Source organism: Tamandua tetradactyla, chromosome 18 (assembly GCF_023851605.1).
Source record: "Tamandua tetradactyla isolate mTamTet1 chromosome 18, mTamTet1.pri, whole genome shotgun sequence".
Lineage (NCBI taxonomy): Eukaryota > Metazoa > Chordata > Mammalia > Pilosa > Myrmecophagidae > Tamandua > Tamandua tetradactyla.
In genome coordinates, this window is record NC_135344.1 from 74,909,174 (window position 1) to 74,935,725 (window position 26,552).

The following is a 26,552-nucleotide window of genomic DNA, read 5'->3' on the forward strand; positions in this document are numbered from 1 at the left end:
AGTGCCAGAAAATTCACAAATACGTGGAAGCTCAACAACACACTCCTAAACAACGACTGGGTCAAAGAAGAAATTGCAAGAGAAATTAGCAAATACCTCGAGGCAAATGAAAATGAAAACACAACATATCAAAACTTATGGGACGCAGCAAAGGCAGTGCTAAGAGGGAAATTTATTGCTCTAAATGCCTATATCAGAAAAGAAGAAAAGGCAAAAATTCGGGAATTAACTATCCATTTGGAAGAACTGGAGAAAGAACAGCAAGCTAACCCCAAAGCAAGCAAAAGGAAAGAAATAACAAAGATTAGAGCACAAATAAATGAAATTGAAAACATGAAAACAATAGAGAAAATCAATAAGGCCAGAAGTTGGTTCTATGAGAAAATCAATAAGATTGATGGGCCCTTAGCAAGATTGACAAAAAGAAGAAGAGAGAGGATGCAAATAAATAAGATCAGAAATGGAAGAGGAGACATAACTACTGACCTCACAGAAATAAAGGAGGTAATAACAGGATACTATGAACAACTCTACACTAATAAATACAACAATTTAGAGGAAATGGACGGGTTCCTGGAAAGACATGAACAACCAACTTTGACTCAAGAAGACATAGATGACCTCAACAAACCAATCACAAGTAAAGAAATTGAATTAGTCATTCAAAAGCTTCCTAAAAAGAAAAGTCCAGGACCAGATGGCTTCACATGTGAATTCTACCAAACGTTCCAGAAAGAATTAGTACCAATTCTCTTCAAACTCTTCAAAAAAATCGAAGTGGAGGGAAAACTACCTAATTCATTCTATGAAGCCAACATCACCCTCATACCAAAACCAGGCAAAGATATTACAAAAAAAGAAAACTACAGACCAATCTCTCTAATGAATACAGATGCAAAAATCCTCAATAAAATTCTAGCAAATCGTATCCAACAACACATTAAAAGAATTATACATCATGACCAAGTAGGATTCATCCCAGGTATGCAAGGATGGTTCAACATAAGAAAATCAATTAATGTAATACACCATATCAACAAATCAAAGCAGAAAAATCACATGATCATCTCAATTGATGCAGAGAAGGCATTCGACAAGATTCAACATCCTTTCCTGTTGAAAACACTTCAAAAGATAGGAATACAAGGGAACTTCCTTAAAATGATAGAGGGAATATATGAAAAACCCACAGCTAATATCATCCTCAATGGGGAAAAATTGAAAACTTTCCCCCTAAGATCAGGAACAAGACAAGGATGTCCACTATCACCACTATTATTCAACATTGTGTTGGAGGTTCTAGCCAGAGCAATTAGACAAGAAAAAGAAATACAAGGCATCAAAATTGGAAAGGAAGAAGTAAAACTATCACTGTTTGCAGACGATATGATACTATACGTCGAAAACCCGGAAAAATCCACAACAAAACTACTAGAGCTAATAAATGAGTACAGCAAAGTAGCAGGTTACAAGATCAACATTCAAAAATCTGTAGCATTTCTATACACTAGTAATGAACAAGCTGAGGGGGAAATCAAGAAACGAATCCCATTTACAATTGCAACTAAAAGAATAAAATACCTAGGAATAAATTTAACTAAAGAGACAAAAAACCTATATAAAGAAAACTACAAAAAACTGCTAAAAGAAATCACAGAAGACCTAAATAGATGGAAGGGCATACCGTGTTCATGGATTGGAAGACTAAATATAGTTAAGATGTCAATCCTACCTAAATTGATTTACAGATTCAATGCAATACCAATCAAAATCCCAACAACTTATTTTTCAGAAATAGAAAAACCAATAAGCAAATTTATCTGGAAGGGCAGGGTGCCCCGAATTGCTAAAAGCATCTTGAGGAAAAAAAACGAAGCTGGAGGTCTCGCGCTGCCTGACTTTAAGGCATATTATGAAGCCACAGTGGTCAAAACAGCATGGTATTGGCATAAAGATAGATATATCGACCAATGGAATCGAATAGAGTGCTCAGATATAGACCCTCTCATCTATGGACATTTGATCTTTGATAAGGCAGTCAAGCCAACTCACCTGGGACAGAGCAGTCTCTTCAATAAATGGTGCCTAGAGAACTGGATATCCATATGCAAAAGAATGAAAGAAGACCCATATCTCACACCCTATACAAAAGTTAACTCAAAATGGATCAAAGATCTAAACATTAGGTCTAAGACCATAAAACAGTTAGAGGAAAATGTTGGGAGATATCTTATGGATCTTACAACTGGAGGCGGTTTTATGGACCTTAAACCTAAAGCAAGAGCACTGAAGAAGGAAATAAACAAATGGGAACTCCTCAAAATTAAACACTTTTGTGCATCAAAGAGCTTCATCAAGAAAGTAGAAAGACAGCCTTCACAATGGGAGACAATATTTGGAAATGATATATCAGATAAAGGTCTAGTATCCAGAATTTATAAAGAGATTGTTCAACTCAACAACAAAAAGACAGCCAACCCAATTACAAAATGGGAAAAAGACTTGAACAGACACCTATCAGAAGAGGAAATACGGATGGCCAAGAGCCACATGAAGAGATGCTCAATGTCCCTGGCCATTAGAGAAATGCAAATCAAAACCACAATGAGATATCATCTCACACCCACCAGAATGGCCATTATCAACAAAACAGAAAATGACAAGTGCTGGAGAGGATGCGGAGAAAGAGGCACACTTATCCACTGTTGGTGGGAATGTCAAAGGGTGCAACCACTGTGGAAGGCAGTTTGGCGGTTCCTCAAAAAGCTGAATATAGAATTGCCATACGACCCAGCAATACCATTGCTAGGTATCTACTCAAAGGACTTAAGGGCAAAGACACAAACGGACATTTGCACACCAATGTTTATAGCAGCATTATTTACAATTGCAAAGAGATGGAAACAGCCAAAATCTCCATCAACAGAAGAGTGGCTAAACAAACTGTGGTATATACATACGATGGAATATTATGCAGCTTTAAGACAAGATAAACTTATGAACCATGTAATAACATGGATGGACCTAGAGAATATTATGCTGAGTGAATCCAGCCAAAAACTAAAGGACAAATACTGTATGGTCCCACTGATGTGAACGGACATTCGAGAATAAACTTGAAATATGTCATTGGTAACAGAGTTCAGCAGGAGTTAGAAACAGGGTAAGACAATGGGTAATTGAAGCTGAAGGGATACAGACTGTGCAACAGGACTAGATACAAAAACTCAAAAATGGACAGCACAATAATACCTAATTGTAAAGTAATCATGTTAAAACACTGAATGAAGCTGCATCTGAGCTATAGGTTTTTGTTTTGTTTTGTGTTGTTTTGTTTTGATTTTACTATTATTACTTTTATTTTTTTCTCTATATTAACATTCTATATCTTTTTCGGTTATGTTGCTAGTTCTTCTAAACCAATGCAAATGTACTAAGAAATGATGATCATGCATCTATGTGATGATGTTAAGAATTAATGATTGCATGTGTAGAATGGTATGATCTCTAAATGTTGGGTTAATTTCTTTTTTTCCGTTAATTAAAAAAAAAAAAAAAAGAGAAGGGATAATTGGAGATGAAGGGATACAGACTGTACAACGGGACTGGATATAAAAACTCAGAAATGGACAGCACAATACTACCCAATTGTAATGCAATTATGTTAAAACACTGAATGAAGCTGCATGTGAGGTATAGGTTTTTTTGTTTTTGTTTTTTTTGTTTTTTTTTCTTTCTATTATTGTTTTAATTCTTATTCTGTTGTCTTTTTATTTCTTTTTCTAAATCGATGCAAATGTACTAAGAAATGATGAATATGCAACTATGTGATATTATTAAGAATTACTGATTGTACATGTAGATTGGAATGATTTCTAATTGTTTTGTTAATTCTTTTTTTAATTAATAAAAAAAAAAAAAAAAAAAAAGTACCGGACGTTACTCATGAAGTTTAATCTGCTGCCATGGATTTGAGTTACTGTCGCTCACTATGGAAGATTTCCTAAAGGACATCCAGCTTAACATCCCAGTCTATTCTTGAATCTCTCCCACCCACCAAATTCCTCTGGGAAAAGGAAAATGAGGATCCTCCAGGAGAGGATCTGAATGACCTTCTGTCTCTGAATGATTTTTAATGGTAAGAATGTATTGACTCCAAATCTCTTTGCCCCTCATTTCCAACCACATCTTCCCAGTTCTATCCCATAGGGTCCCATAAGGCACATCTGTTTGCTCTCTCTATTATGAGATTGCATCCAATATTGGGACTCAGCCATCATGGTCTTTCTCCCTGGTTAGGTGTGTCCAGCTCCCATAGCTGCTTCTTCCCTGACAAGATTCCAAACACTTTTCCTCTACATCACTCCCCACACTCCATGTTGTATCCTCCTCATCCATGGGACTCAGAGCTGCAGGCACAGGAGAACCCATTTTAGGAGACTAGGTATGTGCTTGGTGAAGGCAGGGAACCTCTCTCAGACATTTAAGTACTTTCATCTGCCACCTTTTGACTACCTAGAAGTAGATTTCATTACTGTTCAAGATATTAACTGCAGCCCCCTAGGGCCCCTCACTGCAAGCCACCACATGTCTTCAGTGCATGACACCAGGCTTGGCATGGGACTCGCTCGTCCAACCAACCTCATGAGTTAGGAGAGCATCTTTTGAGCAGAAGCTTTAAGAGTTATAGCATGGCCTTCCACTTTCTCTTTTCCCTCTGGTCCAAGCTGTGGCACTGCCCAGTTATGGGCTGCTCCTTCAGCCTGTCCCACAGAGGAAGCTGCAATGACCACAGACAGCAAGCAAGAAATAAATCTCTGTTGTTGTAAACCGCTGACATCTCGGGGTTGTTTCTTACTGCAGCATACCTGCAGCTGCTCCTCTTGGGGAACCACTCTTCTCCATTATGGTTTATATAGCTCAAGAAGAGTTGACCATATACTCCAGTTCTAGCTTTGACCTGCTTCGGCCAATGAGAGTCTCTGCTTCCCTTTGGCTCGATGATGGGTACAGGAATCCTGGCACAGCCAGTGAACATTGTCTCTGGGACTTTTTCTGGAGCAAGAGGAAAAGAGATACTCTTTTCATGCAAATCACCAGTGCCAAGTGTATTAGTCTAGAGCAGATGGCTGCCATCATTTGGGGAGAAACAACTTGAAGAAATGACACCGACACAGAAAAAGCAGGACCAAGAAATAAAGAAAAATAGTGAGATTTGGACCCTAGACCTTCCAAACTGGAAAAAAAGAGCTAATAAATCACCCTCTTTCTTTAACAGAGATCTTTTGTTTCTGAAATTTGCACAAAGAAGACTACAGTAACTAGCCAAAAAGTTGCAAAGCAAAGTCAACTCGTATCCCATTTTGGACGATCAGTGTAATAACCTCAAGGCTTCTATAAAACTCTATAACTGCATAAAAATTATGTCACAAAACATAAGTTAATTTATGCTGGACCATAAAGAGCAATACATGTAAACTAATCCTCTCTGCAGGTAAGATTCAGCAAAGCCGATGGACCCCGTAAATTGCAGAACAATGTAACCTCTCCACTATAGAGTTATCTGACTGATGTACATCATTCCAAGCATTTCTCAAAAGCACCAAAAGCTTCTATTTATTTGAAAAGGGTAAGCTTTGCTTTTTGGGACATGGGAGAAAAAGTCATTCATGAATAAATTTTAGAAATATCTTTTTTTCATAGGGCCTAAGATGTATGAAAGGACTGCTTTGGCCAGTACCTACAGGGTAACCATCTTTACCAGCAGGCCTTCTCCTATGACCATTCAATGTTTGACTTCCTCTCCTTTATATATACAGTTAAGGAAGGAAATTGAATTAAAAAAAAACAAAAAACAGTGACGTACAGTGAACGCCTGCCAGATGATATTGGAGATAACGCCAATGCAGCTTTCCCTGAGGCATCTGTGGGAAGCACTGACTGTCCACCGGCTTACAAATGGCATAGGTCGTGAACCCTTTATAAGTATTCACACTGTTGCTACAGGGTAGCCAATGGTTCTCCAGCAACTAGAAAGAGTTCATGCGATTCTCCTCAAAAGCAAGCCATCCCAAGGAACGTCTCAAGTCCTGAGAAGCAGATGGCACATTATCTGGGTTGTTTACTTTCAGAAAAACCATTTTTGTAGAACTCCCAGTGTGATTCGTCCACTGAACTAGATTATTACAACTCCGCACACTGTTTTATTTTGGAGGGGTGGATGACATTTTTCTGGATTCTCCTAAGGATCACATTTCTAGGGGAGAAAGGAGGTGCCCCTCAAAGGCATGCAACTGCGTGGGACTGTTGGAAGACTAAACATGTTAAAATATGTAAAGGGCTTAGAAAAGTGCCTAGTGCATGAGCAAGACAATTAAAGTGTTTGCTATTATTATCGCTAGACCTTGAAATATTGTTATAATCTTACTTTATTCTCAAAGGCATGAGCAAATGTGCCAGATGTTATTAGATTATCAGCATCCAGGAATTCTGGGGAAAAATAATAAACTGAAAATAAAGAGATACATTTTATGTATGTGAATAAAATAACACATTACAATCTAGTGGGAAAGAGTGTGTATCTCTGCGTCTCCAAATTAAGTCATTCACAAACTCAGCTGAATCAATTTTTGTTTTTCTTTCCCAAAAGAAATCACTCAAACTTTATGTACAATATTACATGGCTGACTTCTGGGAAACAGTAGAGTCTTTACACAGATATTCTTTTATAGGACGGCATTAAAGAAAATTCAAAGCCAGTGAAAGGCATGATTTTTCTGTAAAACTACAACTTCTCCAATAAAAAAAACACTGATATTCAAGTTTAATGCTAGTGAGCTCAAATCTTGGCCCTGTGTAAGCTCTTTAATCAATTTTGGGAAGGTCACTAATAATCTCTGTGATTTCATCTTATATTTAAGTTAATCACAGCTCACTTTATGTTTGGAAAGATCATTAAATTACAAAAATTACTACTGAAGCCAGCAGCAAAGGAAAACAAATTCTTTTCCCCTAGAGTTTAGGCAAACTGGTGTAAATCCAGAATACACATTTTTAGTCCGACAGTGGCTTCAACTATATAATATACATGACTAAACTTATATCCTTTTTATTAACTTGCTCTGATTTAATATAAACATGGAATGCACCAAGAGAAAGCCAAAAGAATTTCAGTTAAAGTGGTTCCAAAAATCCAAGAAGCCACAAGATTTTGCATCCACTATTATTTATTATATTGTAATAAAAGACTTGGGCCATTCTTTGCTACTGAAATTATTTATGAAAAATTCTTGCTGAAATACCTACTGAATGTTATCGGTGTGCTCTGCATTTATTTGAGGAAAAATACAGAACAGAATGCTACATATTCCTCAAATGCATTGAGATCTGTAGTCTTGAATAAAATGTACAATATCTGGATTCTAAAACATAATCAAATTCCTGTTCCTTAGGAAGCTAAGTATAGAGCTGCCTTATCAACCAGCAATCCCATTACTCAGGATATGCCCAGAAGATCTGAAAGCAGGGATGCAAACAGACATTTGCACACCAATGTTCACAGCAGCATTATTTACAATTGCCAAAAGATGGAAAAAACAACCCAACTGTCCATCAACAAATGAATGGATAAACAAAATGTGATATATGCATATGATGGACTATTTTTCAGCTGTAAAAAGCAATGAAGTCCTGATGGATAGACAACATTGATGAATCTTGAGGACATTATGTTGAGCGAAATAAGTCAGATGCAAAAAGACAAATATGGTAAGATCTCACTGATATGAACTAATTATAATGTGTAAGCTCATAGATATACAAAATAGAACATAGGTTACCAGGATTTAGAATGAGTCTAAAGAATGTGGAGTGGTTGCTTAAAATAGAGGCGATGGGAGCACATTATTGTGAGAATAATTAACAATGCAGAATAGTTTGTTGAGTATGGTGGAAAGGGGAAGGTCAGAGTCATATATGCCACCAGAAGGAAAGCTGCAGTTTAAAACATGGAAATGTATAACACAGTAAATATTGTGGTGGATGATATCTGTGATCAACTGGACAAATATTAAAAAGTTCTTTCATGAACTAGAACAAATGTGTGACACTAATACAGGAGTTAATAATAGAGGGGCATAAAGGAAAAAAATGTATCTATTGCAAACTATGGAATATAGTTACAAGCAAGATTTTAATCCTCTTTCATCAACACTAACAAATGTACCATACCAATGCTAAGGGTCAGCAAGGGGTGGGGTATGAGGGGTATGGAGGGATCTGGGTTTTCTTTTTTTAAACTTTTATTTCTTTTCTGGAGTAAAGAAATGTTATAAAATTGTTCATGGGGTTGTATGCACAACTATGTGATGATACTGTGAGCCAATGATTGTATACTTCGGATGGCTTGTATGGTGTATTGAATACATCTCAATTAAATTGCATTTAAAAAAAAAAGTAAAGGTGATAGTAAAAGTACTAGAATTACATTAAAAGAATAGATTCTACCAGCAGACATTCAGAAAGGATAAAAATCACATATAATCAACGTGCTGCCGAGGGAAAACGTGTGAAACAAAAAAGCATAACAGTAACAACTGGCATTCATATAGGATTTTACAGTTCGTAACACATTTTTCTTTACTTATACAATTTTATCCTCAGTAGGTGGGTATGTTTGCCCCATTCAGGTGCAGAGGCTCTGAGGGGTAACAGACTTGCAAACCACAGAGTTGGTAAGTGATGGAGCGCAGGTATAGATGGCTCACAAATACACTTGCCCAAACCTCGAAGCTGGTAAGTGATGGAATACAGGTCTAAGGGGCTGAAAACCAGAGCTCTTTCCACGGCCCCACACGGACCCCAAACACATCGGTAAAGAAATGAATACATAAAACTGACGGGAGTGTTAAAGAGTCTGGTGGCTTTCACCCTGGCCAGGAACGCTTCCAAGAGACTTCCAGCAGCACCCCAGTCCCTTCCCCTTGCACAGAGCCCACCCCCAGCCCACACACCGGTGCTTGACGCGGCAGGGGTCTGCTGCCTGGCCCCACCTGCCGTCGCCAGCCACCTGGGGAGTGGTGACGTCATGCCCAGCAAAGGTACACACCTCGTGCAATGGTCTGAGCAAACCGTCCGCGGAGCCTCGGCCGCGCCACGGAGTCTGTAAGCTCCGGGACGCGCACCTGGCCGTGTTATTGGGAGTTTATGGCCCACGCGATGGTTCAACGAGGCTTAAAAAAAAAGCCTCATTGGCCAAAGGTATTGCTGAATTAAACAGTGCTAGCCAATCTTTGTAAGATGAAAATCACCGTTCCTTAGCAGGTATTTATTTAACGGCCCATTAAGTGTCTTTGGGTATTTATTTGGCAGGTGTGGGCTGGGGGTGGGGCGGGGGGAGCCTCAATCTCTGTTTGTACATAAAACATTAGATACGGCAAATGAATGCCAAGGAGGGAAAAACCGCGGGCCTTATCAATTCTTGGTACATGACGCGCCGAAGCACCGTGTGAAATCTGAACGCACAGACCAGTCCTCTCTTGCATGTCTTTAAGTCGGATTTGATCCTGTAGACCCCTGAAGCGGAACAAAGGCAAGGTTTTTTAAAAAGTCAGAGGGAAAGGCAGAAGGCTGGAGCTGAGACAAAGTAATCATTTTTTGCAACTCAGTCCTGGAGGCAGCTCCTTCGCGTTCCACCTGTGTCATGCTCAGATGACACTGGGGGGGGGGGTGCCCTCAAATTTTCCAGGAATCCCAGCGTCCCCATCCCATTTTTCGAATAAGCATATACATAGAATGTCATAAAAAGTAAATCTCAATTCTGTTTCTTTTTCTACAAAACTATCCTTTAAATTTGGAAGGGAATGGGCTAAGAGCTGACCTTGCACGGTGTCCTGGCTGACTGGGGTTTAGGATGGACCCGCAGGTCTGAGCCCTCTCCAATCCAACAGTTCTCCCTAAAGTCTGCTCCATGCCCTGTGAACGTGCCTGGGGCTTTCTTCAAATAAAAGAGAAATCACGGAGCCAGGAGAATGAAGTACGGGGAACGGATTCCATCAGTCGCCTTGGACTGAATTATGCCACGCCACCTTTCTGAGCCCGCCTGCCTCCTGGCGCCTCTTTCACTTGGTCCCGTGCCCCCTGCCCCCTGCCTTGCCTCCGGTCTAGCTGTTCTGGCCCATACACATGTTTTCTTTGAACCACGGGGTGTTGGCCAGCACAAGGTTTTAAACTTGAATTAGTTGCCAAAATTCAAAAGTCCAGGAGTGGACTAGACTGTGGTCCATTTGGCATCGCTGCCACCTTCTTCTTAGGTTTTCTCTGTACCCCTGAGATGGAGCCAGGGCTGAATTCCCGGAATTCTCTACCCCAGGCCCTTTTGCTTTGGAGTCCACCAGCAGGAGACACTTACAGGACATCTGGAGGTGAAGGGTGGCTGAGCTCCTTAAGAGGAAGCTGCAAGCAGACACGGCCTGAAGACAGAGGACCCCAGGGAAGTCCTGCGTGGCATACCCGGAACAGGTCCCTGGCACCTCGACATCAGAGCTGCAGGCACTCAAAAAACTGGCAGGAACTTCCTCTCGCATTTGGAGGTTGCAAACTGAAACAGTTGCCCAGAGAGTCCTGGAGGCAACGAGATCAGCAAGGATCCCAGGCTGCATCTTGCTACAACAGTCTTTGGGGCGTGCGAGAACTTCCAGGAGTAGTGTGAACCTGTCATTTCTTACATTAAAACCCTTGATGCTTGGAATATATAAAGCGGCTGCTGTTTAATCAAATCCTGAACTGACAGAGAAAGATTTCTCATATGCTACAAAGCAACAGCTGGCCGGAGCAGCTGCCCCTTCGGAAGGAGCATGTTTCCCCACCAGGGCCCCCAAACCTGGGACACTGAGGCCACTCTCTGGACCACCTTCTGCAGCCTGCCTGGTACCCTGCAGGCATTTGAACTTGGCAGCCCTAATACAGCTTTTCTTCTCCTGCCTGCCTCCCCCAGCACATACATGTCCTTTCTCTTGCTCTCAGATGACATCGAACTTCTACTCGATCTTGAAGTTCAAAAGGCTCCTTGAATTAAAATCGTCAGACCCTCAAGGAAGGCACAGCCAGTTAGGGTAGTGGGACTCACTACCTCAAAACCACGGCTCAAGCCTGGCAAATATCTCGGAGGCTTCTTGCGTGCTAAATTGTACCCTGGGATAAGGCATTTAAAATAATTTTTTTACACCCAAACAGCTATGGGTAAATTATAAAATACAATAAAAAATGTATCTGCTTTAAGATAAAAATACAGGATCACAAAGAAATGGATACTTACGTATTCTCCTGAAAGTCCAAATATCTCACCGAAGACAAAAACATCCAAGAAGCCCTGGCTAAAGGCATTATACTCCTGACAGGATTTTTATTAATAAAGAACTCTGCACAACTAAAAGGATTTAAGACCAAAAGAAATTAAACATTAATCACAGCATTCCTAATATTATGATGAATTCCTTTGAATGCAAAAACACAGACATTCATATTTATCTCTATTTTGACAATTTAAGTTATCTTCTAGATATTTAATATCCAGAGGATCAAATATCTGGATATTTGTGAAGAGAAAGGTGACTTTTTAAACTCTGGATAAAATGGGTGCTTTTGACAACAGAAAGATCGCTTGAGTTTAAAATCAATCAAAACATTGATTTTTGAGTTTAAAATCAATTAAAACACTGTTTGACTGAAGTAACTGCTTTGATCAATTAAGAGATTTCCCGGTCCAGCCGGCTGGCCAGCTAAAGGAGCAGGCACCGCCTTCACTGACAGCAAACCCTAACACTTTCACCACCATGAGGAATTCTAGGAGGCTCTAGCCTCAGAGTCTGAGTGGCATGACCAAAACATGTGACTCCAACTCCATCGTTTATTTACATGGTTCTACCGAGATTCAAAGTCTCCAGATTGATTAACCCAACCTACGGCAAAGTTGTCCCAGGTTGACCACGCAGCAACTATTGGAACCAGGCAGATATTTCACATTACTCAGGGTCTCGCCAGGGTTGTGATGAAGGGATTCTCCTCTAGTTGTAGTTCCACATTTTCCAAATTATGTACAGAAAAGAACCCGAGAAAGTTTCTAAAAATGATGCCAGGAACACATGACCTTCTACTGTCTACTTACTCTGAAAGGACATAATGTCCAGGATAATATTCTAAATTTGGGGTTCTATCTCTTCTGTAGAAAGTCCAGATGTGGGCACAATAGAGAAGGAACCAACCAGGCTGCCCGGAACTCAAATATTGTCTTCCTTGGGCACTCTTAAAACATCATCTGTGTCCACTGCATCTATGACCACATCCTCGGCACTTTCTCAGAATCGACCTCATGTCCAGGTTCAGACCTGGAGGCCCAGCCGTCGTTTGTTTACTCGTTTTCACATCCAACCCAGTATCCAAGCCCATAGACATTCAATAAATGTTGACTTGAACTGGCTGACTCATAAAATGCCAGAAACACTTCTTTGGTATAAGGTGACAATGTTGAACCTTACCTGAGTTCTGTATTCCTGGAAAACAGCAATAGTTAAGATATCCTGCAGCTACCCCCCACCCCAGCCCTGAGTTCGTTTCCCACACGACTGAGATAAAACACACAGATGGCCCCTTGTCCACTTATGACAAGGCCACACCCAGGCCCTCCAAATCCCCATGTTTTGCCTCATAAATTATTAGCTGAGGTATTTCTCCCACAGAGCAATCTGGACAAAATACCCAATACCTTGATTTGACCAAATGTTAGTTAGGATTCACTCCTCCCCCAGGCACCAGGATTTCACCCCTGGATTTTGAGCATTTGAATGCAGAGCAACCCTTCCTTAATTGTCCCATCCCAAGAATCACCCAATCTCAGGGAAAAACATTCTCTAAGTAATCAACTGTCCCATCCATCAGGTCACTTGCTCATTCCACTCACCCACACCCAGTTTTTTCCTACCCTTGTTAATTCTCCCAATAAAGAACCTTTCTGCCTAACCTTTGAGATGCCTGCAGAACTTGCAGTTGGAGCTTTATCCCTTTTGCAAAAGTTCCCCTATGTGACAATCTACAGATACATTCTCTCCTTACCTAAGTCCAACTTTATCTTCTATTTGACAAAAAATAAACTGTTGAAATATTATCCAATAGCTTATCTCCTTAGCATATCATCAATGACACTACAGGTCCCCCAGCCTCTGCCTCCCCACCCTGTTCCCAAGGTGGGATCTGAGGGCAGGCCAGAAGTGAGAAGAGCTAGAAGGATGCTCAGCTAGAAGGATCCAGATTTTCTTGGTGTATTCCCAATCACAAAACCATTTCAGATATAACTTTTTAGCAATGTCCAATTTTAGTATTTCACACCATGACCCTATTATGAAACATTCATGTGGCTCCAAAGTCAAGTCTATGATAACTTTCTTGAGGTACAATGGCATCCACTGTATTGGTGCAATGAATGAGAAGTTTATTCTGTGGCACTGAGTATGCAAATATCAATCCAGGTCAATAAACTTCTTTGAAAAGTATATGACTCTTTCAGGAAGTCATTACACTAGTCTGGTTGCATTGCACAGTCTTAAAATAAACACATTAATCTGTTTAGGTTAGGTTAAGTTCATGCTACCATTACCGTAACTTCCCTTATGCATGGAGTCCAAGTCCCTCAAACTGGCATTTAAAGTCCTAAGAAACCTCTTCTCAGACTCCATTTTTTTTGGCTTGTGATCTACAAATGACACTAGTTATACTACAACCAGGTTCCTTACAATGACAACAAAGTGGTATGGATGAGGGATCTATCTTCAATAATGAGAGATTTTTCTGAAACTACAGAAGAAAATGAGTTTATATAAGGACATCATCTTCTTGCCCACACAGCCCCTCAAATCCAATGAATAAAATAGCTCAATGTCATTCAGTACCTAGTTGACCCTCCCTCTTTTTCTGCATTCAGAGAGGTTCTTTTTTGGGTCTGTTGGCACCATTCAAGATGGAGTATTTCTAGTAACCGCAATTTTGCCCCAGTCACTTCAGAGGCACTTCACGTTTTTGTGGCTCAGCTCTATGTATGATGGGGTCTTTGGCTCAGGAATGAATCATGATATGATTTGTCAGAAATGGTTGTGAGGTTGGCTTCACTCAAAATAAATGGCAAAGGCCTCAGGTAACTTACACAGAAAATCCTAGTGGTTCTTTCCGAGAAGCTATTCATTTCCAGTTTAATGGTCCTCTCATCCTACCTTCCTTTCCACCACTGCATCCTGCCCACACTGCGGAGGAAGGCCATGTCACACCTCACAGGTCCTGCTTCTCTGATTTCTTGGTTTGAACTTCTCCCTTTGACACCTGCTCAGCATTGCCCACTCCATCTACTGCCTTCTTCTGTTTAACCTTCTTTGGTTTGGGGCAGGTATTATCTTCCCAATTATATTTTTCTTGTTTACTGTTATAGATACATATATATATGCACACCTGCCTTCTTTCTGCATGGGGACTTATAAATCCATAGCTGCACAACACATCAGAAGTTCGTGAAGAAGAAGAGGCAATGGAAAAACAGAGAAACAGATGTCAAATGGAACCAAGGTACATACACAGAATATTCGCTTTTAAGACTGTATTCACTTACAAATAGGTGGTACACAGATGCAGCAGAAGCACAATTCACACACACACACACAAAAAAAAAAAAAAAAACACAAGACAACTATTTAGGAGAAGCATAATGATTCATGATGCTAAAACAAAGACAAAATTTCTCCCAACCAACACTTTACCTCAAGAAAAGCTGTTAGTGTTGCATCAGGAGTACTCCCCAGAAAATGAGATGACCAACTCTCTACAAATGAGGCCCAATCTTATGTTTCTTTGGGTCAACCACAACACCCAGCATAAGGCTTTACCTATGATATGGAGCAATCAAATATTCATGGACTCTTTGACTCATGACATTCCATGCACCTTCAAATCAAACTTTGCGTTTCTTTGATATGGACCCTTACAAATATCTCTTTCATTCAGAGCTCATATGACATATTTATGTTGAAATTTCTTTTCTTCTTGCATTCTATTGATTTGTGAATAGGTATTCCGTGAGAAACCCTCTGGACTTTATCATTTAAATGTACACCTTGGTGAATTAAATTTCATTTTTCTAATCTTCCAAATGTAAAGCTCAGACATAAATTAGAAATGTCAAGTCATACATGGAGACAATGACAGAATGGGATTTTCTTGATTCCCAACACCTAAACCATGTGTTCTAGTTTGCTAGCAGCCAGAATGCAATATACCAGAGACGGAATGGTTTTTAAAAATATTTTTGTCTGAAAATCGTACATAACTCAAAAATCATCTATGCCACAGCTCATTCTACAAAACCTGGGTTCAATGTGTGTTGGAACAGAAATCTTACCAATAGCCCCTGCAACAGAGAGGCCCAGCTCTGCCCATCAGTTAACACATGAAAACTAACAGACAAATTCAACACATCCTCTTTGCCCACAGGTCCTGTGTGTTGGTGTGATTTCCAACACTGTAAATGAAAATGGCTGGAAATCAAAAAGAAACACCATAGGTTGCCATGTGTTTATTAACCATTTTACTGTAATTGGTGCAAAATGAATGCTGTTGGAAAGAAGCAGATTGGCTTTGAAGTATGTTGCAGTGTTGAAGTAATTGGGCACTACAGGAAAATGTGCATTAATGACAACACACTGAAAAAACTTTTTTTTAGCAAATCTGCAGTTACCCATCAATAAACAAAGTGCTCCAAGTTATGATTTTGTATGTTGGATGAATGCTTAGTTACAGATTATAGCATTTCGTAATTCTTAACACATTCCATGAAAAGAAGATGAAATAACTAAATGGCATAGTGACGTTCAAAGACCTAGTTAAATTAGGAATAAAATGGCTCTTTTAACATTCACTCCTAAATATTAGTTTTCATAAAACCAAGGAAATTATTTAATATATGGTTAGAATATATTTTAAATTATATGTCACTAAGATATCTGAAAACACCACTTCAAATTAATTAAGGCAAATTTTATTGAATCAAATAGGAGTTAAAACAACTCAGACTTTTGCTTACAAGCTTGGGGAGATGAAACAGTAGCTTGATTGATGACAACTCCAATTTTTCAGTTTCCCTATCTAATTGAAATCTAAGTCATATTTTAGACATAAAAATGTTCTAACTGTTGTAAAAAAATCTTAACTGGTTTAAAGTAAACATCTGTGGTTGTGAAGGGAAAGAAATTGATCAAACTTTTAAGTGGTCTTAGAAGATTAAACATCTAAGCGGTTTTACAAAAACTTAAGTTGGAACAAATGAATGTGGTTTAGATATCTTATTGTTATACAATAAAAGCAGAGAGTCATTCTAATAATTCATGCTATGTGTAATTTCTTAAATTTTGAGGTGCTATTATGAAAATTAGGTATCATCAAATACTTAAAATCACCTTCCAGTCTCTTTATGTGAACAAAGTCCAAGATCCTAACAAAGAAAACTAAGCAAGGCGTGAGGTTATTCCATCACAGCGATATGAATTCTTCCCACAAATTCCTCATTTAGTCTAGAAGCCAAATAACATCTTTTGAATGCCCCGATTCTGGTTGAATCGTGCATACCTAATATATAACAATAAATTTAGAAGCATTTATCTTTCAAAAAGTTCACAAATGAGAAAAAAAAAGTGGACATAATTACCTTAGTGCAATGCTTTCAAACCTAAGCACAGCTGAATTACCTGGCGTGCATAGGAAATCAAGTGGCTGGGCCTTATGCCCAGAATTTCTGATTCAATAGGTCTGGGGTAGGACCTGATCATTTGTTTTTCTAACAGATTTGAGGTGATGCTGTTGTAGCTGGTTCACAGGCTGAGAACCTCTGTCTTCATTAGTCTCAGGAAATTCCAGGAGCTTTACGTTACACATGAAGAAGCAAAATTTTTAAGTGTTGTGTTTGATAAATATTTTAAAAGATTAAACGATAGAAAATAAATTCCTGTCACAATGTTGCATAGTATTTACTGTTAGTTACAAGGAGCAAATATCGACTCTATTTAAGGTTTCTTTTGTTTTCCCCCTCTTCTCTCAAGAACAGCAGGTGGGATTGCTGGTTTTCTCCCCCAACACATCAGAAGTTCTTGAAAGGAAAGCTAGTAGCCAACAGCTGTTATCTAGTTGTTCCAGTTGAACAGCTAGAACTAGTTGTTCTAGTAGGTTGTTGTGCTAGTACATTCTCTAGTGAACATAAAAAAAGTCCACAGATTATCACCAATTATTACCAATAGTCAGATAAGGCCTGTGTGCATTAGGAACATCAAAAAAAGCACAAAGAAGCTCACAGACCCTTTCCTTTTTTTCTTCCATTGTAAAAGTTATATCTTTATTCAATCATCTTCAAGAGTCAAGGCTACTGGGACACAGATCAACAGTTTCAGGAACTTCCCTCCAGCCACTCCAATATACCATAAACTAAAAAGGAATATCTAAATAATGCACAAGAATAACCTCCAGGATAACCTCTCAACTCTGTCTGAAATCTTTCAGCGACTGAAACTCTAGTTTGTCTCATTTCTCTCCTCCACCTTTTATCAAAAAGGCTTTCTCAATCCCTTGATGCTGGGTCCTGGCTTATCCCAGGATTTCTGTCCCATGTTGCCAGGAAGATTTACACCCCTGGGAGTCATGTCCCACATAGCAGGGAGGGCAGTGAGTTCACCAGCCAAGCTGGTTTAGAGAGAGAGGCCACAACTGAGCAACAAAAGAGGTTCTTTGGGGGAAACTGTAGGCCTAATTTTAAGTCGTCTTAGCCTGTCCTTTGTGGAATAAGTTTCATAGGGGTGAACCCCAAAATTGAGTGCTTGGCCTATTGATTTAATTGTCTCCACTGCTTAAGAGAATATCAGAAATTTTCCAAATGGGAAAGCTGAATATTTCTTCCCTTTCCCCAGTTCCCAAGGGGACCTTGCAAATCTTTCTTTAGTCACTGCCCAGATTACTCTGCGATACATCGGGGCAGCATACTAACCTGAACAAACCAACAAAATCTCATGGTGTTGGAGATTTTTTTTTTAAATAAAATTGTTCATTTATTATACTCTCTGTAATTGAAAAATAAGATTTTTTGGGGGTGGGGCATGGGCAGGCTCAGAAATTGAACCCGGGTCTCCGGTGTGGCAGGCGAGAACTCTGCCACTGGGAAAAACATGTTCTATAAATGGTTATTAAGCTTAAAAGAGTCTGCAATGAGTCTAAGTTAGGGAGAGGAGATGTAACAAAAAAACAAGCATCCCCATTTATGTCCATTTCTATCAACTGATAAATAAAATCTCGATGCCCAACATGGCGGACCACTTTCTAAGCCCCATATCAGCAAAACAAAAAACCTAAGCTAGCTTTTACTTCCTGTAAATGCCCTGCTTGCCCAGAAAACCAAATTTAAATGCAGCCAATCAGTTAGGGCCAGCTAGCGTCTTCATTCCTAAGCAACCACCTGCTTCCCACTTGATATCTCCCCCACAAGGAAATGGAAACTAAATGTCAGCCAATCAGAAGATTTCCTCATTTGCTTCCTGTTCGCCTTCTATGAGCTTCTCCTTTCCACCCTCTGGCAGAGGCTCGTACTCCCAGAAAATAAATATCAATAGACATTTTCACTTGTTCTTGGGTTTTAGATGGATTTTTCAGACTGATTTTAGGAGGAAACATTATTGATTGAAAAGGAAACTATTTTCACGGTATTTAGAAGTGAATAATAAATACTGCAGTAGTGTAGAGAAAATGCCCTATAAAAATTCAGCAGTTGCAATAACTGCTATTTTCTGGCATGTATCCAAATGTTTTTAAAATAATTATAAAAGAAAAATCAGACCGGTGATCAGGGGTGCCTGGTGCCTTAGAGGCCTGATAGATCCAATTTGATGTTGCATTTCAGAGCCCCTTAGGGTGTGCAGGGCCCATGAATGGCAGAGGGATAATTTCTGTGAGCCTTGGAGATAGGACCAGAAGCAATAGGCAAGGACTTAGCTTCACAACTGCCCTCATCCTATTGTAAAACAGTTTCCTAAGGATAAATCACAGATACAAACAAGTACCACAGGGCACTATAAAAATATTCCCTTACATAGATTTCACAATATGATTTATAAATAGCCAATAATTAAGGATTGGTCTGACTGGGTGATGAGCACACACTTTTGACTTTGGAAACCCTCATGCTAACTGCTTCAAAAGCATTTATACGATAGTCACAACACTCCTGAAAGCAAGATGCAAATGGTCGCATTAATTGTGATTTTTCTCTGTGAAAAAGGAAATGCAGATCCTGCACTGATTTGTAAAAATCCAATGTAAGACAAGGAGCTCATTTAAAATGTGTTCCCTACATTTTACTGGTCACCATCAGTGAGTCTTGAAACGTTTCTAGTTGAGACAGACAGAGAATTTGCTTTTGGATATTTGCCTGTAGGATCAAAAAATGTGGCATCTACTTGAAAGACCTGACTAACCTTTTTAAAAGGAATCAATAAGGCTCTTTTGTTAGGTGTCGATCTTCTCCAGAAGCTTCTACAGAGTCCAACGGGGTGGCGGGGGCGGGGGGAGTGGGTATGAAGTCGGGGGCCTGTAATTCTAATAGACTGAATTCCTCAAGGATATTCGTGCGTAACACAACTTCTCTAAAGCCAAAAGATACAGTGGCTGCACTCAAAGACATTCCTAGCATCAAACTCTTGGCTTCCACTTCTTTAACTGAGAATATTAAGCTTTCTGCTTATTTACTAGTTGGATGACTAAAAGTTTATGCTGTCAGCACACGTCACATTTTTGTATTTCCTTCAATCCCCGATCTAAACTTCTCGACACATCCCCCAGAGCTGACATTTATTTTACCTCTGCAAAGTCCATCATCTGCGAGTTCCACTTGTGTAAACTACCTTTCGGGGTATTGCAGTACCATGAATGATGGACCAGACTGCCCCCAACCCACAGCGAGGATCTCAACTCCAACAGCCTTGTTTCAGCGACGTGCCTCTCTAAGGCTATGCCCAACGGGGCTCTCTGAGACCGCAGGTTCGGTCCAAGGTCACAATATAAACAGTGTCATAAATCAGTGCGAATGTAGATTCCATTGCCCTAGCTTCTGTGCTCACTTTTCTCTAGCCTATTCCAAGCCAAGCTCCTGACTCCATTTCCAGAGCTAGCTGCAGGTCCAAGCCCTCCAGGCTGGCGGGTGCTCTCTGCCGCCTGCTGGCTCGAAGGGGCTTGCAGAGCCCCGCTTAGCCGCAGGCCAGTGGCGAGGGCTGGACGCAGAACCCACGTGACCCCTTTAGGAACAGAAGGGGACTCAGAGGGCCCAGGTCCCCCAGTGCTGCATCGTTCTTCCCCATCCAAATGCATGGCCTCCCTTCCTGGTGCATGAGATCAAAGGAACTCAGGTGGCTGCTGGTCCCTCTTTCAAACCTGTCTCTTTTCGATTTCCATCACACAACTGACTGAGATGCCTGGAAAGAGACCTTTAAGACATGGTAGCATCCTTCTTCCCCACTGGCCTAAGATGAGGAAGACAAGCTAGACCAAACAACAACACAACAGTAGGCAAAATGCTAAGCACAATCGATTGTACCTAAACTTCGGATCTCATTCAGATGCCAAAAGATGCTGGACTGTTCCATAATAGAAACAATGGAAAAAGAGAAAAAAATTCCACCAAGAAGAGGAATGAGAAGTCTGAGAAACCTCTCATGTGCCTTCATTTTACTGTAAAATAGTCTCCTAAGGATAACTCACAGATACAAATTCTGACTGGGTGCATTGTTTACAGTGAGACTTTAATAATGAATTCATCAAGTGAAATTCGCCCATCCAGAACATCAGGTTAACTGTACCATAAAGACACTTAAGCACCTGATTCTGTCAGAAGAATATACAGTTCAAATAAATATTTTAGCTGTGACTGCCTGCAGAGAAAAACTTGGGGCAAGAAATGCAAACACTAATGTACAGAAAAATGTATAATTCTTATCCACCTTCAAAACACTTGAAACGTAAAACACAACCCTAGGGAAATTGGTATCCTGTTATGTAGTAATATGATTTGCAGTTTGCAAACTTCTAAAGCAATATGAATCTGGGAGGGAAGAGGAAACTAGGACAGTAGAATCTACATTTTCATTGATTTATAACAATATTTTAAAAGATAAAAATGAAGAGTTCCTTGGGTGGATGGGGAAAAAAGCAATAGAGCAAACATTTGTGTTTGATTACAAATAAAACCAAGCTATTATGGCTCAATTAAAAGTCATCGTCATCCGATAACTGTCTTTGCTACGTTAAGCTTTACAAGAAATGGGTTTATGACTTTCTCCGTTAAAAGCTAATTTGGCCTCTATGCGTTACATGAACTCAATGAAATGTTATGAAGGAAGCAGGGCTTGTGGATTCAGGCAGGAGACGACAAAACTCAGTTCTCAAGTACAAATGCAGCATTTAAAACACCTGCACGTAGCTGAATCTAGTCCCATATTAAAAACATATAGAAACACTGCCTCTCGTCACAGCCACAGCAGACCACCCCAGACAGCCTTCCTTTCTGAGGTTTAAAACACACTAAACTGTTATTCTCAAGCTTCTGACAGTAAATGAACAATTGCATGAATGAGAATGCAAAGGAAAATCAGCCACAACCTGGAATCACTGTCAGCTGATACTTCATGAAAACTGCACTGGTTTCTGTACCCAAAATGTAAGCTGAAGAGGTCAGTTTCCCCCCATATCATGGGCCAAAGTAGTTATAAAATAATCTGGATCATATGTCCGCACCAGCAGAACCCGCGAGAATGGCGACGGCCCCTGGTCCTGCAGCAACATGGCTGGGTCCAATCGTCTGGCCAGTCCCCTTTCCAGGTCACTCAGTCTCTGCCATGATCACCAGCCACCGAACTGCTGGAAATCCCAACAGATGGAACAGTACCTGTCTAAGGGGAGGAGGGAGAACAGGAGGGCTAGCTATCAGAAGGCAAACAGACAAGTCCACCCTTCCACTGCTTAGAGGACTGCTGAGCAGCCGGTGGTCCAAAAACTTTAAACAGAGTAAAATATAAAAAGTGAAGCTTTGGGAAGTGCAATGGGGGGGGGGGCTCAGTGCCATGCCAGAGACCCGGGTTCCATTCCCAGAACCTGCCCATGCCAAGTAAAAAAAAAAAAAAGGTTTCAATTCATGGAAAGTCCAGTTATCCAAATCAGATGTAAACCTAACGACATAGCCTCATAAATCACGGCTATGGGCTCCAAGGACATTCACGTAAAGACTAACTAGGCCAGTTCCTGCTGCTCTTTCTATTTTATTTGCAGCTGTAGGAACTGTGATCAAAGAGGGAGTTTAGTTTTTAATCTGAAAATTTATTTGTATGTATTTCTAAAACCCCACAAATCGATGTAAGCTAAATCAATCCTGATTCGAATAAATCACCTTTATTAAGATCTACAAAATTATATGAAAAATGTAAAATTCTGCAAAATATCCCATCCACTATTTTCCATCAATCTATAAAGCTGACAGAGTATCGTTCCGTTCTCACATATCTGAGGAATTCCACTTGTGCAATAATTGCTTGTGCTTCTCAACATTCTCAAATATCTCTTGTCTTTCATTTGAATTCCAAATGATTTTACCAGATAAAGGGTCAAAATCTCCTCTGACACCATATGCGGTTTATCAGTAGAAATGATTTCTATTGCAATATGAGATCTATATAATGCAATATGAGATCTATATATATATATATAATGAGAAGTATGTATGCTATGCCCAAAGCAAAGCATACATCTGTTTGGCCAGTAGACAATTTCCTCTCATTCTGTTCAATTAACAGTTTCAGTCAAGATGTGAATTAAATTTATAGGCTTCATTATATAGAGTACACCACTTCAAATGAGAAGACTTCGCTCAATCCCATTTAGGAGTTTTCAACAGTTCCAGGAATATTAATAGCCATGATTAAGATTTAACTTCCCAATATCTAGATTTAAACAATAAACCAAAAATGTATTATAACCTCAAACCCAGATGCAAATGGCAATGAACACCATTAAGAATTTTATTTCACAAACTTCATCTGCAAAACTAAAATTACAATTTTTCTTCCTCTAAATTCTGACCAAAGAACAAACATTCACACAGTTTCCATATGATACGGTCCACTCTTTTCCTGCAGACATAACCATCACAGGAATTCATAGTGACATTTCATGGATGCAGATAAAAGACCAGAAATAAATTTTTCAAAATACTTATTTACAAGTATTCCATTTTTCTGTTAATGGAAAATGAAATGAAACTTGGTCACACAAGTGAAGAAGAGATGGTATCAGAGATCCAGTCCTGAAACCCAGCCACGTTTGTCTAGAGGACACTTGAGTAAAAACCCGGAAAATGCGGCTTGCAAAAATATAAAGCAACTGACTGTGGTCAAAAGAAACACCTGCATATCAACCTAAAATGTATCAGATATTTTAGCAAGATATCTGTTACATATGCCTACAGCTTTATAAGTATTGAGTTGAAGTTAACTGACAACTTTCAGAATGGCTCTTAGAATCTATTTCCACACTTAGAATGTACCTAACGGTGTGGCATGAGCAGCCAACAGACGAGCAATCCTATCGACATTTCCTTTACTGGGAAAAACAAAAAAACAACTGTGTGATTAGTCACTTGCATTACAGAGCAGGAGGTCACGTTCAAAATATCCCATATTGACAGGGTTTAAAAAGATCAAACATGTCAATGAAAAATGGCATGACACTCAATTTGTTATAACATGCTTCAGTTTCCAAGACCATTTTCCATCAATTATTTGCTTTATGTTTTAGCTGCTAGAAAGAAAAAAGGGTAAATTCAAACAGTGGGGATGCACAGGTCAATCAGTGATAGAGTCCTCTCGCCTGCCATGCAGAAGACCCATGCGCTCAAAAAATTCAGCAAATGGTGCTGCAATAACAGGATATTCACATGGAAAAGAATGAAATGTGACTCCCACCATACAACATACAAAAAAATATTCAAACAGTGGCAGGGGAGATGACTTTAGAGTTAAAATTTAATAAGAAGAATTAATGGTTGGGTTTCAAGGGGTTGTATACATTTATTCTTACTCAGCCACAGGCTCGGTTTTACAGAATTATCTTACTTTTTAGGGACCAAGGCCCCAATGAAACATCAAAAGCCACAAAGCAAACTCATGTTCCTTTGACCGTATGTATGAAGTGACATCAAACTTCATATTCTAATATAGCAGTCTTTGTCTTATTGAGTATAGAATTTTTCTAAAACTATTGTTGTTTCTTTCTTTAGGAAACATGTTTGGTTGTATGAAGCCCGCTAAAAGTACAGCTTGTTTTCCAGCCCTTTTCACTCATTCTGAAACGAAAGTAAAAAAATTTTTAATTAACTAATTGCAGACACTTTAAACAACCTCAAACCACTGGCAAAGTGATTTAACTTATTAACTGTTACAATCACCAATGGCACTCAATTTTTCTTTTTGAACTGGCAGAATCAGGCAGGTTTTCATATGAATGCAGTATTCACAGACTTTGCAACTAGAAAAGCAAGCCAGACATAAGTTGTGGGAAAATTACTTCAGCTGTGCTTAATACAGGCTGCTGTATATCTGTTTTGTGATGATCATCATGTTTGTTTCTTTTTGTCCAAATTCTGAGACTCTTTAGCTTGTTTAACGTTTCAATACTCTACTTGGGAAAGAAAACAGAATATTGGAAATGCTGGTGGTCCTAGAAATGGGGGCTTTGGATCATCAAACTCCTGCATACAGCACCTGTGCCTGCATTAACTTTAACACGAGAGGCACATAACAAGCACAGTTGGGGTCCTGGACTGCCGCACACTGAAATCACCTGGGAATCATTAAGAAATTCCTGCGAGCTGGCTCCCATCTCCAGCCATCCTGATGTAATTAGTCTGCATGAAATCTGGGCATCAGAGTTCTTAAAACTCCCGTGTTTCTAATGTGTAGATAAGTGCGGGGATCACGGTTGGGGTGGCATTTCTTCTATGAATTCATATTTTTAATCATCTTACATCCCCAGTACTTTGGCTGGCATTCAACAAATATCTTTCAAGTTGTGTATCCATAATAACGGTTAAAAATAACAGTAAGGCATGAATCTCATTTATATAGTTATTCAAAATGAGTTCCCATGCATCACACAGCAATAGCATTAAGCCAGCTGGAAACGTTACTTCAGGTAGTCTGTACTTGTCTCCCTGGATTTCCTTCCCCCATAATCAACTAATGCACACACTCATTTAACTAAAATTATCATGTGGGGATTGTTAGGGTCATGTAAAATCTCTATTGTTATTCCGTGAGGCTCAAACACTGAGCCAGGTAGAGATGGAATACGAAGGCAGATGGGCTATTTTTCAGGTAGACCAGAAGAATCAACAATATAACCCTAGTTATATAGAAGGTTAACAGCTGAAATGACATCATCATTAGAATTAAAATTAAAAAATACTTTCTGTTTTCACCATTAAAGTTTCTGTCCCAGCAAATTTTGTCACTACTTATGTCTCTAAAGAGAACACTTCGTTTAACCTTAGAATGGGAATCAGATCATTTCTGGGAGATTAAGTCAACTAAATTATTTTCTATGATATTTGTCCTTACATAAGAATTATCAGGATGGAAAAAATTAACCCTGAACTGCACAGTAGCTCCTTTTTCACATTTTCAGTATAGATAGAGCCATAGGTTTTTTTAAAATAAATTAAAGAGTTTTGATGTTTGTAGGTTGACTATTATTTAAAGAAAGTCCACTGAATCTTTTCATGAAATAATATCTTTACAGTGTAAATTATAATTCACTTGGATAATTAATTATAATTTAAATAATTACTATTCTAAATTTTAAGGTTTCTATATCACAGCTTTCTAAACTTGAACATATCTGCACAGTTTCTTTCTTGATCATAATTTGACCAAAAGCTGTACTATTCTTTGTACACACCTGTGAAATACCTGTTTCCTTCATTAAACCGTAAGATCCTCAGAGGGAGGTCTTATTTATCTTTTAACTCCCCTTCCGGAATTCACAGTCAAATACACATTACAAACAGACAAACAACAGAGTTGACTCTGGTGCAGCAACCATCAGACTCTAGCCTCTCTGTCTGCCCTCAGCACCCCCACCCCGGCTCGGGGAGACACTGCAGTCACTCTCCACAGGAATCCGCAGCAACTCCAGGATTTCTCTAAACTTCTTGAACTTAGATCTTCCACCTTTGCCACCTAAGCTTTCCAGGTCACTCTATCTCTAGATAGAGTGTTCTTGCCAGAGAGGCAGAAAACGTCACTTCTGCAAAGGTACCATTAACTTTCTTGATTCAGGGGCAGCTAGAAGTGTCATTCTAATATGCCAATAGCTCAATTTTATGAAATCGTTAGATATTGGAGTTTTAAAGCCAACAAAAACATAAGCATCAATCATGTAATTCT

At 39.4% G+C, this 26,552-nt stretch overlaps 1 protein-coding gene and 1 long non-coding RNA gene across 13 annotated transcripts in view; one reads left to right on the forward strand and one right to left on the reverse strand.

Annotated features, from left to right (window-relative positions):
• PIEZO2 (piezo type mechanosensitive ion channel component 2) overlaps window positions 1-26,552 on the reverse strand; it is a 562,484-nt gene that overhangs the window by 499,105 nt on the left and 36,827 nt on the right. The gene's annotated exons all lie outside the window — the stretch shown is intronic.
• Window positions 9,105-18,066, forward strand: LOC143662343 (uncharacterized). Its single transcript, XR_013165298.1, has 3 exons — window positions 9,105-9,321; window positions 14,471-14,604; window positions 16,872-18,066. It is a non-coding gene; the product is annotated as an uncharacterized LOC143662343 (long non-coding RNA).